Source organism: Stenella coeruleoalba (assembly GCF_951394435.1).
Source record: "Stenella coeruleoalba genome assembly, chromosome: 11".
NCBI lineage: Eukaryota > Metazoa > Chordata > Mammalia > Artiodactyla > Delphinidae > Stenella > Stenella coeruleoalba.
In genome coordinates, this window is record NC_137157.1 from 101,637 (window position 1) to 119,240 (window position 17,604).

Consider the following 17,604-nt stretch of genomic DNA (forward strand, 5'->3'; position numbering starts at 1 on the left):
GACCCTCACCCGTCCCCTAATCCTAACCCGTACGCTAACACTAACCCACGCCCTCACACGCACGCTCCCCCTAAAGCGTTGCCGTACCCTCACCTGGACCCTAAACCGTCCCCGTCCCCGTCCCCTAACCCTAGCCCGAACCCTAACCCTAACCCTTCCCCGAAGCCTGACCCTCACCCGTACCCTAATCCTAACCCGTACCATAACACTAACCCGCGCCCTCACACGCACGCTCCCCCTAAAGCGTTGCCGTACCCTCAGCTGGACCCTATACAGTCCCCGTCCCCTAACCCTAACCCTAGCCCGAACCCTAACCCTGACCCTTTCCCGAAGCCTGACCCTCACCCGTGACCTAATCCTAACGCGTACGCTAACACTACCCCGCGCCCTCACACGCACGCTCCCCGTAAAGCGTTGCCGTACCCTCACCTGGACCCTAAACCGTCCCCGTCCCCTAACCCTAACCCTAGCCCGAAACCTAACCCTGACCCTTCCCCGAAGCCTGACCCTCACCCGTCCCCTAATCCTAACCCGTACGCTAACACTAACCCGTGCCCTCACACGCACGCTCCCCCTAAAGCGTTGCCGTACCCTCACCTGGACCCTACACCGTCCCCGTCCCCTAACCCTAACCCTAGCCCGAACCCTAACCCTGACACTTCCCCGAAGCCTGACCCTCACCCGTCCCCTAATCCTAACCCGTACGCTAACACTAACCCGCGCCCTCACACGCACCCTCCCCCTAAAGCGTTGCCGTACCCTCACCTGGACCCTAAACCGTCCCCGTCCCCTAACCCTAACCCTAGCCCGAACCCTAACCCTGACCCTTCCCTGAAGCCTGACACTCATCCGTCCGCTAATCCTAACCCGTACGCTAACACTAATCCGCGCCCTCACACGCACGCTCCCCCTAAAGCGTTGCCGTACCCTCACCTGGACCCTAAACCGTCCCCGTCCCCTAACCCTAACCCTAGCCCGAACCCTAACCCTGAGCCTTCCCCGAAGCCTGACCCTCACCCGTCCCCTAATCCTAACCCGTACGCTCACACTAACCCGCGCCCTCACACGCACTCTCCCCCTAAAGCGTTGCCGTACCCTCACCTGGACCCTAAACCGTCCCCGTCCCCTAACCCTAACCCTAGCCCGAACCCTAACCCTGACCCTTCCCTGAAGCCTGACACTCACCCGTCCCCTAATCCTAACCCGTACGCTCACACTAACCCGCGCCCTCACACGCACGCTCCCCCTAAAGCGTTGCCGTACCCTCACCTGGACCCTAAACCGTCCCCGTCCCCTAACCCTAACCCTAGCCCGAACCCGAACCCTGACCCTTCCCCGAAGCCTGACCCTCACCCGTCCCCTAATCCTAACCCGTACGCTAACACTAACCCGCGCCCTCACACGCACGCTCCCCCTAAACCGTTGCCGTACCCTCACCTGGACCCTAAAACGTCCCCGTCCCCTAACCCTAACCCTAGCCCGAACCCTAACCCTAACCCTTCCCCGAAGCCTGACCCTCACCCGTCCCCTAATCCTAACCCGTACGCTCACACTAACCCGCGCCCTCACACGCACGCTCCCCCTAAAGCGTTGCCGTACCCTCACATGGACCCTAAACCATCCCCGTACCCTAACCCTAACCCTAGCCCGAACCCTAACCCTAACCCTTCCCCGAAGCCTGACCCTCACCCGTCCCCTAATCCTAACCCGTACGCTAACACTAACCCACGCCCTCACACGCACGCTCCCCCTAAAGCGTTGCCGTACCCTCACCTGGACCCTAAACCGTCCCCGTCCCCGTCCCCTAACCCTAGCCCGAACCCTAAACCTAACCCTTCCCCGAAGCCTGACCCTCACCCGTACCCTAATCCTAACCCGTACCATAACACTAACCCGCGCCCTCACACGCACGCTCCCCCTAAAGCGTTGCCGTACCCTCAGCTGGACCCTATACAGTCCCCGTCCCCTAACCCTAACCCTAGCCCGAACCCTAACCCTGACCCTTTCCCGAAGCCTGACCCTCACCCGTGACCTAATCCTAACGCGTACGCTAACACTACCCCGCGCCCTCACACGCACGCTCCCCGTAAAGCGTTGCCGTACCCTCACCTGGACCCTAAACCGTCCCCGTCCCCTAACCCTAACCCTAGCCCGAAACTTAACCCTGACCCTTCCCCGAAGCCTGACCCTCACCCGTCCCCTAATCCTAACCCGTACGCTAACACTAACCCGTGCCCTCACACGCACGCTCCCCCTAAAGCGTTGCCGTACCCTCACCTGGACCCTACACCGTCCCCGTCCCCTAACCCTAACCCTAGCCCGAACCCTAACCCTGACCCTTCCCCGAAGCCTGACCCTCACCCGTCCCCTAATCCTAACCCGTACGCTAACACTAACCCGCGCCCTCACACGCACCCTCCCCCTAAAGCGTTGCCGTACCCTCACCTGGACCCTAAACCGTCCCCGTCCCCTAACCCTAACCCTAGCCCGAACCCTAACCCTGACCCTTCCCTGAAGCCTGACACTCATCCGTCCGCTAATCCTAACCCGTACGCTAACACTAATCCGCGCCCTCACACGCACGCTCCCCCTAAAGCGTTGCCGTACCCTCACCTGGACCCTAAACCGTCCCCGTCCCCTAACCCTAACCCTAGCCCGAACCCTAACCCTGAGCCTTCCCCGAAGCCTGACCCTCACCCGTCCCCTAATCCTAACCCGTACGCTCACACTAACCCGCGCCCTCACACGCACTCTCCCCCTAAAGCGTTGCCGTACCCTCACCTGGACCCTAAACCGTCCCCGTCCCCTAACCCTAACCCTAGCCCGAACCCTAACCCTGACCCTTCCCTGAAGCCTGACACTCACCCGTCCCCTAATCCTAACCCGTACGCTCACACTAACCCGCGCCCTCACACGCACGCTCCCCCTAAAGCGTTGCCGTACCCTCACCTGGACCCTAAACCGTCCCCGTCCCCTAACCCTAACCCTAGCCCGAACCCTAACCCTGACCCTTCCCCGAAGCCTGACCCTCACCCGTCCCCTAATCCTAACCCGTACGCTCACACTAACCCGCGCCCTCACACGCACTCTCCCCCTAAAGCGTTGCCGTACCCTCACCTGGACCCTATACAGTCCCCGTCCCCTAACCCTAACCCTAGCCCGAACCCTAACCCTAACCCTTCCCCGAAGACTGACCCTCACCCGTCCCCTAATCCTAACCCGTACGCTAACACTAACCCGCGCCCTCACACGCACGCTCCCCCTAAAGCGTTGCCGTAGCCTCACCTGGACCCTAAACCGTCCCCGTCCCCTAACCCTATCCCTAGCCCGAACCCTAACCCTGACCCTTCCCCGAAGCCTGACCCTCACCCGTCCCCTAATCCTAACCCGTACGCTAACACTAACCCGCGCCCTCACACGCACGCTCCCCCTAAAGCGTTGCCGTACCCTCACCTGGACCCTAAACCGTCCCCGTCCCCTAACCCTAACCCTAGCCCGAACCCTAACCCTAACCCTTCCCCGAAGCCTGACCCTCACCCGTCCCCTAATCCTAACCCGTACGCTCACACTAACACGCGCCCTCACACGCACGCTCCCCCTAAAGCGTTGCCGTACCCTCACCTGGACCCTAAACCGTCCCCGTCCCCTAACCCTAACCCTAGCCCGAACCCTAACCCTAACCATTCCCCGAAGCCTGACCCTCACCCGTCCCCTAATCCTAACCCGTACGCTAACACTAACCCGCGCCCTCACACGCACGCTCCCCCTAAAGCGTTGCCGTAGCCTCACCTGGACCCTAAACCGTCCCCGTCCCCTAACCCTAACCCTAGCCCGAACCCGAACCCTGACCCTTACCCGAAGCCTGACCCTCACCCATCCCCTAATCCTAACCCGAACGCTAACACTAACCTGCGCCCTCACATTCACGCTCCCCCTAAACCGTTGCCGTACCCTCACCTGGACCGTAAAACGTCCCCGTCCCCTAACCCTAACCCTAGCCCGAACCCTAACCCTAACCCTTCCCCGAAGCCTGACCCTCACCCGTCCCCTAATCCTAACCCGTACGCTCACACTAACCCGCGCCCTCACACGCACGCTCCCCCTAAAGCGTTGCCGTAGCGTCACCTGGACCCTAAACCGTCCCCGTCCCCTAACCCTAACCCTAGCCCGAACCCTAACCCTAACCCTTCCCCGAAGCCTGACCCTCACCCGTCCCCTAATCCTAACCCGTACGCTAACACTAACCCGCGCCCTCACACGCACGCTCCCCCTAAAGCGTTGCCGTACCCTCACCTGGACCCTAAACCGTCCCCGTCCCCTAACCCTAACCCTAGCCCTTACCCTAACCCTGAGCCTTCCCCGAAGGCTGACCCTCACCCGTCCCCTAATCCTAACCCGTACGCTAACACTAACCCTCGCCCTCACACGCATGCTCCCCCTAAAGCGTTGTCGTACCCTCACCTGGACCCTAAACCGTCCCCGTCCCCTAACCCTAACCCTTCCCCGAAGCCTGACCCTCACCCGTACCATAACACTAACCCGCGCCCTCACACGCACGCTCCCCCTAAAGCGTTGCCGTACCCTCAGCTGGACCCTATACAGTCCCCGTCCCCTAACCCTAACCCTAGCCCGAACCCTAACCCTGACCCTTTCCCGAAGCCTGACCCTCACCCGTGACCTAATCCTAACGCGTACGCTAACACTACCCCGCGCCCTCACACGCACGCTCCCCCTAAAGCGTTGCCGTACCCTCACCTGGACCCTAAACCGTCCCCGTCCCCTAACCCTAACCCTAGCCCGAAACCTAACCCTGACCCTTCCCCGAAGCCTGACCCTCACCCGTCCCCTAATCCTAACCCGTACGCTAACACTAACCCGTGCCCTCACACGCACGCTCCCCCTAAAGCGTTGCCGTACCCTCACCTGGACCCTAAACCGTCCCCGTCCCCTAACCCTAACCCTAGCCCGAACCCTAACCCTGACCCTTCCACGAAGCCTGACCCTCACCCGTCCCCTAATTCTAACCCGTACGCTAACACTAACCCACGCCCTCACACACACGCTCCCCCTAAAGCGTTGCCGTACCCTCACCTGGACCGTAAACCGTCCCCTAACCCTAACCCTAACCCTAGCCCGAACCCTAACCCTGACCCTTCCCCGAAGCCTGACCCTCACCCGTCCCCTAATCCTAACCCGTACGCTAACACTAACCCGCGCCCTCACACGCAAGCTCCCCCTAAACCGTTGCCGTACCCTCACCTGGACCCTAAACCGTCCCCGTCCCCTAACCCTAACCCTAGCCCGAACCCTAACCGTAACCCTTCCCCGAAGCCTGACCCTCACCCGTCCCCTAATCCTAACCCGCACGCTAACACTAACCCGCGCCCTCACACGCACGCTCCCCCTAAAGCGTTGCCGTACCCTCACCTGGACCCTAAACCGTCCCCGTCCCCTAACCCTAACCCTAGCCCGAACCCTAAACCTAACCCTTCCCCAAAGCCTGACCCTCACCCGTCCCCTAATCCTAACCCGTACGCTAACACTAACCCGCGCCCTCACACGCATGCTCCCCCTAAAGCGTTGCCGTACACTCACCTGCAACCTAAACCGTCCCCGAAACCTAACCCTAACCCTAGCCCGAACCCTAACCCTGACCCTTCCCCGAAGCCTGACCCTCACCCGTCCCCTAATCCTAACCCGAACGCTAACACTAACCCGTGCCCTCACACGCACGCTCGCCCTATTGCGTTGCCGTACCCTCACCTGGACCCTAAACCGTCCCCGTCCCCTAAGCCTAACCCTAGCCCGAACCCTAACCCTGACCCTTCCCCGAAGCCGGACCCTCACCCGTCCCCTAATCCTAACCCGTACGCTAACACTAACCCGCGCCCTCACACGCACGCTCCCCCTAAAGCGTTGCCGTAGCGTCACCTGGACCCTAAACCGTCCCCGTCCCCTAACCCTAACCCTAGCCCTTACCCTAATCCTGAGCCTTCCCCGAAGGCTGACCCTCACCCGTCCCCTAATCCTAACCCGTACGCTAACACTAACCCGCGCCCTCACACGCACGCTCCCCCTAAAGCGTTGCCGTACCCTCACCTGGACCCTAAACCGTCCCCGTCCCCTAACCCTAACCCTAGCCCGAACCCTAATCCTAACCCTTCCCCGAAGCCTGACCCTCACCCGTCCCCTAATCCTAACCCGTACGCTAACACTAACCTGCGCCCTCACACGCACGCTCCCCCTAAAGCATTGCCGTACCCTCACCTGGACCCTAAACCGTCCCCGTCCCCTAACCCTCACCCTAGCCCGAACCCTAACCCTGACCCTTCCCCGAAGCCTGACCCTCACCCGTCCCCTAATCCTAACCCGTACGCTAACACTAGCCCGCGCCTTCACACGCACGCTCCCCCTAAACCGTTGCCGTACCCTCACCTGGACCCTAAACCGTCCCCGTCCCCTAACCCTAACCCTAGCCCGAACCCTAACCCTAACCCTTCCCCGAAGCCTGACCCTCACCCGTCCCCTAATCCTAACCCGTACGCTAACACTAACCCACGCCCTCACACGCACGCTCCCCCTAAAGCGTTGCCGTACCCTCAACTGGACCGTAAACCGTCCCCGTCCCCTAACCCTAACCCTAGCCCGAACCCTAACCCTAACCCTTCCCCGAAGCCTGACCCTCACCCGTCCCCTAATCCTAACCCGTACGCTAACACTAACCCGCGCCCTCACATGCACGCTCCCCCTAAAGCGTTGCCGTACCCTCACCTGGACCCTAAACCGTCCCCGTCCCCTAACTCTAACTCTAGCCCGAACCCTAACCCTGACCCTTCCCCGAAGCCTGACCCTCACCCGTCCCCTAATCCTAACCCGTACGCTAACACTAAGCCGTGCCCTCACACGCACGCTCCCCCTAAAGCATTGTCGTACCCTCACCTGGACCCTAAACCGTCCCCGTACCCTAACCCTAACCCTAGCCCGAACCCTAACCCTGACCCTTCCACGAAGCCTGACCCTCACCCGTCCCCTAATTCTAACCCGTACGCTAACACTAACCCGCGCCCTCACACGCACGCTCCCCCTAAAGCGTTGCCGTACCCTCACCTGGACCCTAAACCGTCCCCGTCCCCTAACCCTAACCCTAGCCCGAACCCTAACCCTGACCCTTCCCCGAAGCCTGACCCTCACCCGTCCCCTAATCCTAACCCGTACGCTAACACTAACCCGCGCCCTCACACGCAAGCTCCCCCTAAACCATTGCCGTACCCTCACCTGGACCCTAAACCGTCCCCGTCCCCTAACCCTAACCCTAGCCCGAACCCTAACCGTAACCCTTCCCCGAAGCCTGACCCTCACCCGTCCTCTAATCCTAAACCGTACGCTAACACTAACCCGCGCCCTCACACGCACGCTCCCCCTAAAGCGTTGCCGTACCCTCACCTGGACCCTAAACCGTCCCCGTCCCCTAACCCTAACCCTACCCCGAACCCTAACCCTAACCCTTCCCCGAAGACTGACCCTCACCCGTCCCCTAATCCTAACCCGTACGTTAACACTAACCCGTTCCCTCACACGCACGCTCCCCCTAAATCGTTGCCGTACCGTCACCTGGACCCTAAACCGTGCCCGTCCCCTAACCCTAACCCTAGCCCGAACCCTAACCCTGACCCTTCCCCGAAGCCTGACCCTCACCCGTCCCCTAATCCTAACCCATACGCTAACACTAACCCGTGCCCTCACACGCACGCTCCCCCTAAAGCGTTGCCGTACCCTCACCTGGACCCTAAACCGTCCCCGTACCCTAACCCTAACCCTAGCCCGAACCCTAACCCTGACACTTCCCCGAAGCCTGACCCTCACCCGTCCCCTACTCCTAACCCGTACGCTAACACAAACCCGCGCCCTCACACGCACGCTCCCCCTAAAGCGTTGCCGTAGCCTCACCTGGACCCTAAACCGTCCCCGTCCCCTAACAATAACCCTAGCCCGAACCCTAACCCTAACCCTTCCCCGAAGCCTGACCCTCACCCGTCCCCTAATCCTAACCCGTACGCTAACACTAACCCACGCCCTCACACGCACGATCCCCCTAAAGCGTTGCCGTACCCTCAACTGGACCGTAAACCGTCCCCGTCCCCTAACCCTAACCCTAGCCCGAACCCTAACCCTAACCCTTCCCCGAAGCCTGACCCTCACCCGTCCCCTAATCCTAACCCGTACGCTAACACTAACCCGCGCCCTCACATGCACGCTCCCCCTAAAGCGTTGCCGTACCCTCACCTGGACCCTAAACTGTCCCCGTCCCCTAACTCTAACTCTAGCCCGAACCCTAACCCTGACCCTTCCCCGAAGCCTGACCCTCACCCGTCCCCTAATCCTAACCCGTACGCTAACACTAAGCCGTGCCGTCACACGCACGCTCCCCCTAAAGCATTGTCGTACCCTCACCTGGACCCTAAACCGTCCCCGTACCCTAACCCTAACCCTAGCCCGAACCCTAACCCTGACCCTTCCACGAAGCCTGACCCTCACCCGTCCCCTAATTCTAACCCGTACGCTAACACTAACCCGCGCCCTCACACGCACGCTCCCCCTAAAGCGTTGCCGTACCCTCACCTGGACCCTAAACCATCCCCGTCCCCTAACCCTAACCCTAGCCCGAACCCTAACCCTGACCCTTCCCCGAAGCCTGACCCTCACCCGTCCCCTAATCCTAACCCGTACGCTAACACTAACCCGCGCCCTCACACGCAAGCTCCCCCTAAACCATTGCCGTACCCTCACCTGGACCCTAAACCGTCCCCGTCCCCTAACCCTAACCCTAGCCCGAACCCTAACCGTAACCCTTCCCCGAAGCCTGATCCTCACCCGTCCCCTAATCCTAACCCGCACGCTAACACTAACCCGCGCCCTCACACGCACGCTCCCCCTAAAGCGTTGCCGTACCCTCACCTGGACCCTAAACCGTCCCCGTCCCCTAACCCTAACCCTAGCCCGAACCCTAACCCTAACCCTTCCCCGAAGCCTGACCCTCACCCGTCCCCTAATCCTAACCCGTACGCTAACACTAAACCGCGCCCTCACACGCATGCTCCCCCTAAAGCGTTGCCGTACACTCACCTGGACCCTAAACCGTCCCCGAAACCTAACCCTAACCCTAGCCCGAACCCTAACCCTGACCCTTCCCCGAAGCCTGACCCTCACCCGTCCCCTAATCCTAACCCGTACGCTAACACTAACCCGTGCCCTCACACGCACGCTCCCCCTAAAGCATTGCCGTACCCTCACCTGGACCCTAAACTGTCCCCGTCCCCTAACCCTAACCCTAGCCCGAACCCTAACCCTGACCCTTCCCCGAAGCCGGACCCTCACCCGTCCCCTAATCCTAACCCGTACGCTAACACTAACCCGCGCCCTCACACGCACGCTCCCCCTAAAGCGTTGCCGTAGCGTCACCTGGACCCTAAACCGTCCCCGTCCCCTAACCCTAACCCTAGCCCTTACCCTAACCCTGAGCCTTCCCCGAAGGCTGACCCTCACCCGTCCCCTAATCCTAACCCGTACGCTAACACTAACCCGCGCCCTCACACGCACGCTCCCCCTAAACCGTTGCCGTACCCTCACCTGGACCCTAAACCGTCCCCGTCCCCTAACCCTAACCCTAGCCCGAACCCTAACCCTAACCCTTCCCCGAAGCCTGACCCTCACCCGTCCCCTAATCCTAACCCGTACGCTAACACTAACCCGCGCCCTCACACGCACGCTCCCCCTAAAGCATTGCCGTACCCTCACCTGGACCCTAAACCGTCCCTGTCCCCTAACCCTAACCCTAGCCCGAACCCTAACCCTGACCCTTCCCCGAAGCCTGACCCTCACCCGTGACCTAATCCTAACCCGTACGCTAACACTAACCCGCGCCCTCACACGCACGCTCCCCCTAAAGCGTTGCCGTACCCTCACCTGGACCCTAAACCGTCCCCGTCCCCTAACCCTAACCCTAGCCCGAATCCTAACCCTGACCCTTCTCCGAAGCCGGACCCTCACCCGTCCCCTAATCCTAACCCGTACGCTAACACTAACCCGCGCCCTCACACGCACGCTCCCCCTAAAACGTTGCCGTACCCTCACCTGGACCCTAAACCGTCCCCGTCCCCTAACCCTAACCCTAGCCTGAACCCTAACCCTGACCCTTCCCCGAACCCTGACCCTCACCCGTGACCTAATCCTTACCCGTACGCTAACACTAACCCGCGCCCTCACACGCACGCTCCCCCTAAAGCGTTGCCGTACCCTCACCTGGACCCTAAACCGTCCCCGTCCCCTAACCCTAACCCTAGCCCGAACCCTAACCCTGACCCTTCCCCGAAGCCTGACCCTCACCCGTCCCCTAATCCTAACCCGTACGCTAACACTAACCCGCGCCCTCACACGCACGCTCCCCCTAAAGCGTTGCCGTACCCTCACCTGGACCCTAAACCGTCCCCGTACCCTAACCCTAACCCTAGCCCGAACCCTAACCCTAACCCTTCCCCGAAGCCTGACCCTCACCCGTCCCCTAATCCTAACCCGTACGCTAACACTAACCCACGCCCTCACACGCACGCTCCCCCTAAAGCGTTGCCGTACCCTCACCTGGACCCTAAACGGTCCCCGTCCCCTAACCCTAACCCTAGCCCGAACCCTAACCCTGACCCTTCCCCGAAGCCTGACCCTCACCCGTCCCCTAATCCTAACCCGTACGCTAACACTAACACGCGCCCTCACACGCACGCTCCCGCTAAAGCGTTTCCGTTCCCTCACCTGGACCCTAAACCATCCCCGTCCCCTAACCCTAACCCTAGCCCGAACGCTAACCCTAACCCTTCCCCGAAGCCTGACCCTCACACGTCCCCTAATCCTAACCCGTACGCTAACACTAACCCTCGCCCTCACACGCATGCTCCCCCTAAAGCGTTGTCGTACCCTCACCTGGACCCTAAACCGTCCCCGTCCCCTAACCCTAACCCTTCCCCGAAGCCTGACCCTCACCCGTGCCCTAATCCTAACCCGTACGCTAACACTAACCCGCGCCCTCACACGCACGCTCCCCCTAAAGCGTTGCCGTACCCTCACGTGGACCCTAAACCGGCCCCGTCCCCTAACCCTAACCCTAGCCCGAACCCTAACCCTGACCCTTCCCCGAAGCCTGACCCTCACCCGTCCCCTAGTCCTAACCCGTACGCTAACACTAACCCGCGCCCTCACACGCACGCTCCCCCTAAAGTGTTGCCGTACCCTCACCTGGACCCTAAACCGTCCCCGTCCCCTAACCCTAACCCTAGCCCGAACCCTAATCCTAATCCTTCCCCGAAGCCTGACCCTCACCCATCACCTAATCCTAACCCGTACGCTAACACTAACCCGCGCCCTCACACGCACGCTCCCCCTAAAGCGTTGCCGTACCCTCACCTGGACCCTAAACCGTCCCCGTCCCCTAACCCTAACCCTAGCCCGAACCCTAACCCTAACCCTTCCCCGAAGCTTGACCCTCACCCGTCCCCTAATCCTAACCCGTACGCCTACACTAACCCGCGCCCTCACACGCATGCTCTCCCTAAAGCGTTGCCGTACCCTCACCTGGACCCTAAACCGTCCCCGTCCCCTAACCCTAACCCTAGCCCGAACCCTAACCCTGACCCTTCCCCGAAGCCTGACCCTCACCCGTCCCCTAATCCTAACCCGTACGCTCACACTAACCCGTGCCCTCACACGCACGCTCCCCCTAAAGCGTTGCCGTACCCTCACCTGGACCATAAACCGTCCCCGTACCCTAACCCTAACCCTAGCCCGAACCCTAACCCTAACCCTTCCCCGAAGACTGACCCTCACCCGTCCCCTAATCCTAACCCGTACGCTAACACTAACCCGCGCCCTCACACGCACGCTTCCCCTAAAGCGTTGCCGTACCCTCACCTGGACCCTAAACCGTCCCCGTCCCCTAACCCTAACCCTAGCCCGAACCCTAACCCTGACCCTTCCCCGAAGCCTGACCCTCACCCGTCCCCTAATCCTAACCCGTACGCTAACACTAACCCGCGCCCTCACACGCACGCTCCCCCTAAAGCGTTGCCGTACCCTCACCTGGACCCTAAACCGTCCCCGTCCCCTAACCCTAACCCTAGCCCGAACCCTAACCCTAACCCTTCCCCGAAGCCTGACCCTCACCCGTCCCCTAACCCTAACCCGTACGCTCACACTAACACGCGCCCTCACACGCACGCTCCCCCTAAAGCGTTGCCGTACCCTCACCTGGACCCTAAACCGTCCCCGTCCCCTAACACTAACCCTAGCCCGAACCCTAACCCGAACCCTTCCCCGAAGCCTGACCCTCACCCGTCCCCTAATCCTAACCCGTACGCTAACACTAACCCGCGCCCTCACACGCACGCTCCCCCTAAAGCGTTGCCGTAGCCTCACCTGGACCCTAAACCGTCCCCGTCCCCTAAACCTAACCCTAGCCCGAACCCTAACCCTGACCCTTCCCCGAAGCCTGACCCGCACCCGTCCCCTAATCCTAACCCGTACGCTAACACTAACCCGCGCCCTCACACGCACGCTCCCCCTAAAGCGTTGCCGTACCCTCACCTGGACCCTAAAACGTCCACGTCCCCTAACCCTAACCCTAGCCCGAACCCTAACCCTAACCCTTCCCCGAAGCCTGACCCTCACCCGTCCCCTAATCCTAACACGTACGCTCACACTAACCCGCGCCCTCACACACATGCTCCCCCTAAAGCGTTGCCGTACCCTCACATGGACCCTAAACCGTCCCCGTCCCCTAACCCTAACCCTAGCCCGAACCCTAACCCTAACCCTTCCCCGAAGCCTGACCCTCACCCGTCCCCTAATCCTAACCCGTACGCTAACACTAACCCGCGCCCTCACACGCACGCTCCTCCTAAAGCGTTGCCGTACCCTCACCTGGACCCTAAACCGTCCCCGTCCCCTAACCCTAACCCTAGCCCGAACCCTAAACCTAACCCTTCCCCGAAGCCTGACCCTCACCCGTCCCCTAATCCTAACCCGTACGCTAAAACTAACCCGCGCCCTCAAACGCACGCTACCCCTAAAGCCTTGCCGTACCCTCACCTGGACCCTAAACCGTCCCCGTACCCTAACCCTAACCCTACCCCGAACCCTAACCCTAACCCTTCCCCGAAGCCTGACCCTCACCCGTCCCCTAATCCTAACCCGTACGCTAACACTAACCCACGCCCTCACACGCATGCTCCCCCTAAAGCGTTGCCGTACCCTCACCTGGACCCTAAACCGTCCCCGTCCCCTAACCCTAACCCTAGCCCGAACCCTAACCCTAACCCTTCCCCGAAGCCTGACCCTCACCCGTACCCTAATCCTAACCCGTACCATAACACTAACCCGCGCCCTCACACGCACGCTCCCCCTAAAGCGTTGCCGTACCCTCAGCTGGACCCTATACAGTCCCCGTCCCCTAACCCTAACCCTAGCCCGAACCCTAACCCTGACCCTTTCCCGAAGCCTGACCCTCACCCGTGACCTAATCCTAACGCGTACGCTAACACTAACCCGCGCCCTCACACGCACGCTCCCCCTAAAGCGTTGCCGTACCCTCACCTGGACCCTAAACCGTCCCCGTCCCCTAACCCTAACCCTAGCTCGAAACCTAACCCTGACCCTTCCCCGAAGCCTGACCCTCACCCGTCCCCTAATCCTAACCCGTACGCTAACACTAACCCGTGCCCTCACACGCACGCTCCCCCTAAAGCGTTGCCGTACCCTCACCTGGACCCTAAACCGTCCCCGTCCCCTAACCCTAACCCTAGCCCGAACCCTAACCCTGACCCTTCCCCGAAGCCTGACCCTCACCCGTCCCCTAATCCTAACCCGTACGCTAACACTAACCCGCGCCCTCACACGCACGCTCCCCCTAAAGCGTTGCCGTACCCTCACCTGGACCCTAAACCGTCCCCGTCCCCTAACCCTAACCCTAGCCCGAACCCAAACCCTAACCCTTCCCCGAAGCCTGACCCTCACCCGTCCCCTAATCCTAACCCGTACGCTCACACTAACACGCGCCCTCACACGCACGCTCCCCCTAAAGCGTTGCCGTACCCTCACCTGGACCCTAAACCGTCCCCGTCCCCTAACCCTAACCCTAGCCCGAACCCTAACCCTAACCCTTCCCCGAAGCCTGACCCTCACCCGTCCCCTAATCCTAACCCGTACGCTAACACTAACCCGCGCCCTCACACGCACGCTCCCCCTAAACCGTTGCCGTACCCTCACCTGGACCCTAAACCGTCCCCGTCCCCTAACCCTAACCCTAGCCCGAACCCGAACCCTGACCCTTCCCCGAAGCCTGACCCTCACCCGTCCCCTAATCCTAACCCGTACGCTAACACTAACCCGCGCCCTCACACGCACGCTCCCCCTAAACCGTTGCCGTACCCTCACCTGGACCCTAAAACGTCCCCGTCCCCTAACCCTAACCCTAGCCCGAACCCTAACCCTAACCCTTCCCCGAAGCCTGACCCTCACCCGTCCCCTAATCCTAACCCGTACGCTCACACTAACCCGCGCCCTCACACGCACGCTCCCCCTAAAGCGTTGCCGTACCCTCACATGGACCCTAAACCGTCCCCGTCCCCTAACCCTAACCCTAGCCCGAACCCTAACCCTAACCCTTCCCCGAAGCCTGACCCTCACCCGTCCCCTAATCCTAACCCGTACGCTAACACTAACCCGCGCCCTCACACGCAAGCTCCCCCTAAAGCGTTGCCGTACCCTCACCTGGACCCTAAACCGTCCCCGTCCCCTAACCCTAACCCTAGCCCGAACACTAAACCTAACCCTTCCCGAAGCCTGACCCTCACCCGTCCCCTAATCCTAACCCGTACGCTAAAACTACCCCGCGCCCTCAAACGCACGCTACCCCTAAAGCCTTGCCGTACCCTCACCTGGACCCTAAACCGTCCCCGTCCCCTAACCCTAACCCTAGCCCGAACCCTAACCCTAACCCTTCCCCGAAGCCTGACCCTCACCCGTCCCCTAATCCTAACCCGTACGCTCACACTAACCCGCGCCCTCACACGCACGCTCCCCCTAAAGCGTTGCCGTACCCTCACCTGGACCCTAAACCGTCCCCGTCCCCTAAACCTAACCCTAGCCCGAACCCTAACCCTAACCCTTCCCCGAAGCCTGACCCTCACCCGTGACCTAATCCTAACCCGTACGCTAACACTAACCCGCGCCCTAACACGCACGCTCCCCCTAAAGCGTTGCCGTACCCTCACCTGGACCCTAAACCGTCCCCGTCCCCTATCCCTAACCCTAGCCCGAACCCTAACCCTGACCCTTCCCCGAAGCCTGACCCCCACCCGTGACCTAATCCTAACACGTACGCTAACACTAACCCGCGCCCTCACACGAACGCTCCCCCTAAAGCGTTGCCGTACCCTCACCTGGACCCTAAACAGTCCCCGTCCCCTAACCCTAACCCTAGCCCGAACCCTAACCCTGACCCTTCCCCGAAGCCTGACCCTCACCCGTCCCCTAATCCTAACCCGTACGCTAACACTAACCCGTGCCCTCACACGCACGCTCCCCCTAAAGCGTTGCCGTACCCTCACCTGGACCCTAAACCGTCCCCGTCCCCTAACCCTAACCCTAGCCCGAACCCTAACCCTGACCCTTCCCCGAAGCCTGACCCACACCCGTCCCCTAATCCTAACCCGTACGCTAACACTAACCCGCGCCCTCACATGCACGCTCCCCCTAAAGCGTTGCCGTAGCCTCACCTGGACCCTAAACCGTCCCCGTCCCCTAACCCTAACCCTAACCCGAACCCTAACCCTGACCCTTCCCCGAAGCCTGACCCTCACCCTTCCCCTAATCCTAACCCGTACGCTAACACTAACCCGCGCCCTCACACGCACGCTCCCCATAAAGCGTTGCCGTACCCTCACCTGGACCCTAAACCGTCCCCGTCCCCTAACCCTAACCCTAGCCCGATCCCTAACCCTAACCCTTCCCCGAAGCCTGACCCTCACCCGTCCCCAAATCCTAAACCGTACGCTAAAACTAACCCGCGCCCTCAAACACACGCTCCCCCAAAAGCGTTGCCATACCCTCACCTGGACCCTAAACCGTCCCCATCCCCTAACCCTAACCCTAGCCCGAACCCTAACCCTGACCCTTCCCCGAAGCCTGACCCTCACCCGTGACCTAATCCTAACGCGTACGCTAACACTAACCCGCGCCCTCACACGCACGCTCCCCCTAAAGCGTTGCCGTACCCTCACCTGGACCCTAAACCATCCCCGTCCCCTAACCCTAACCCTAGCCCGAACCCTAACACTGACCCTTCCCCGAAGCCTGAACCTCACCTGTCCCCTAATACTAACCCGTACGCTAACACTAACCCGCGCCCTCACACGCACGCTCCCCCTAAAGCGTTGCCGTACCCTCAGCTGGACCCTAAACCGTCCCCGTCCCCTAACCCTAACCCTAGCCCGAACCCTAACCCTGACCCTTCCCCGAAGCCTGACCCTCACCCGTGACCTAATCCTAACCCGTACGCTAACACTAACCCGCGCCCTCACACGCACGCTCCCCCTAAAGAGTTGCCATACCCTCACCTGGACCCTAAACCGTCCCCGTCCCCTAACCCTAACCCTAGCCCGAACCCTAACCCTAGCCCTTCCCCGAAGCCTGACCCTCACCCGTCCCCTAATCCTAACCCGTACGCTAACACTAACCCGTGCCCTCACACGCACGCTCCCCCTAAAGCGTTGCCGTACCCTCACCTGGACCCTAAACCGTCCCTGTCCCCTAACCCTAACCCTAGCCTGAACCCTAACGCTGACCCTTCCCCGAAGCCTGACCCTCACACGTCCCCTAATCCTAACCCGTACGCTAACACTAACCCGCGCCCTCACACGCACGCTCCCCCTAAAGCGTTGCCGTACCCTCACCTGGACCCTAAACCGTTCCCGTACCCTAACCCTAACCCTAGCCCGAACCCTAACCCTGACCCTTCCCCGAAGCCTGACCCTCAACCGTCCCCTAATCCTAACCCGTACGCTAACACTAACCCGCGCCCTCACACGCACGCTCCCCCTAAAGCGTTGCCGTACCCTCACCTGGACCGTAAACCGTCCCCTAACCCTAACCCTAACCCTAGCCCGAACCCTAACCCTAACCCTTCCCCGAAGCCTGACCCTCACTCGTCCCCTAATCCTAACCCGTACGCTAACACTAACCCGCACCCTCACACGCACGCTCCCCCTAAAGCGTTGCCGTACCCTCACCTGGACCCTAAACCGTCCCCGTCCCCTAACCCTAACCCTAGCCCGAACCCTAACCCTAACCCTTCCCCGAAGCCTGACCCTCACCCGTGCCCTAATCCTAACCCGTACGCTAGAACTAACCCGCGCCCTCACACGCACGCTCCCCCTAAAGCGTTGCCGTACCCTCACCTGGACCCTAAACCATCCCCGTACCCTAACCCTAACCCTAGCCCGAATCCTAACCCTGAACCTTCCCCGAAGCCTGACCCTCACCCGTCCCCTAATCCTAACCCGT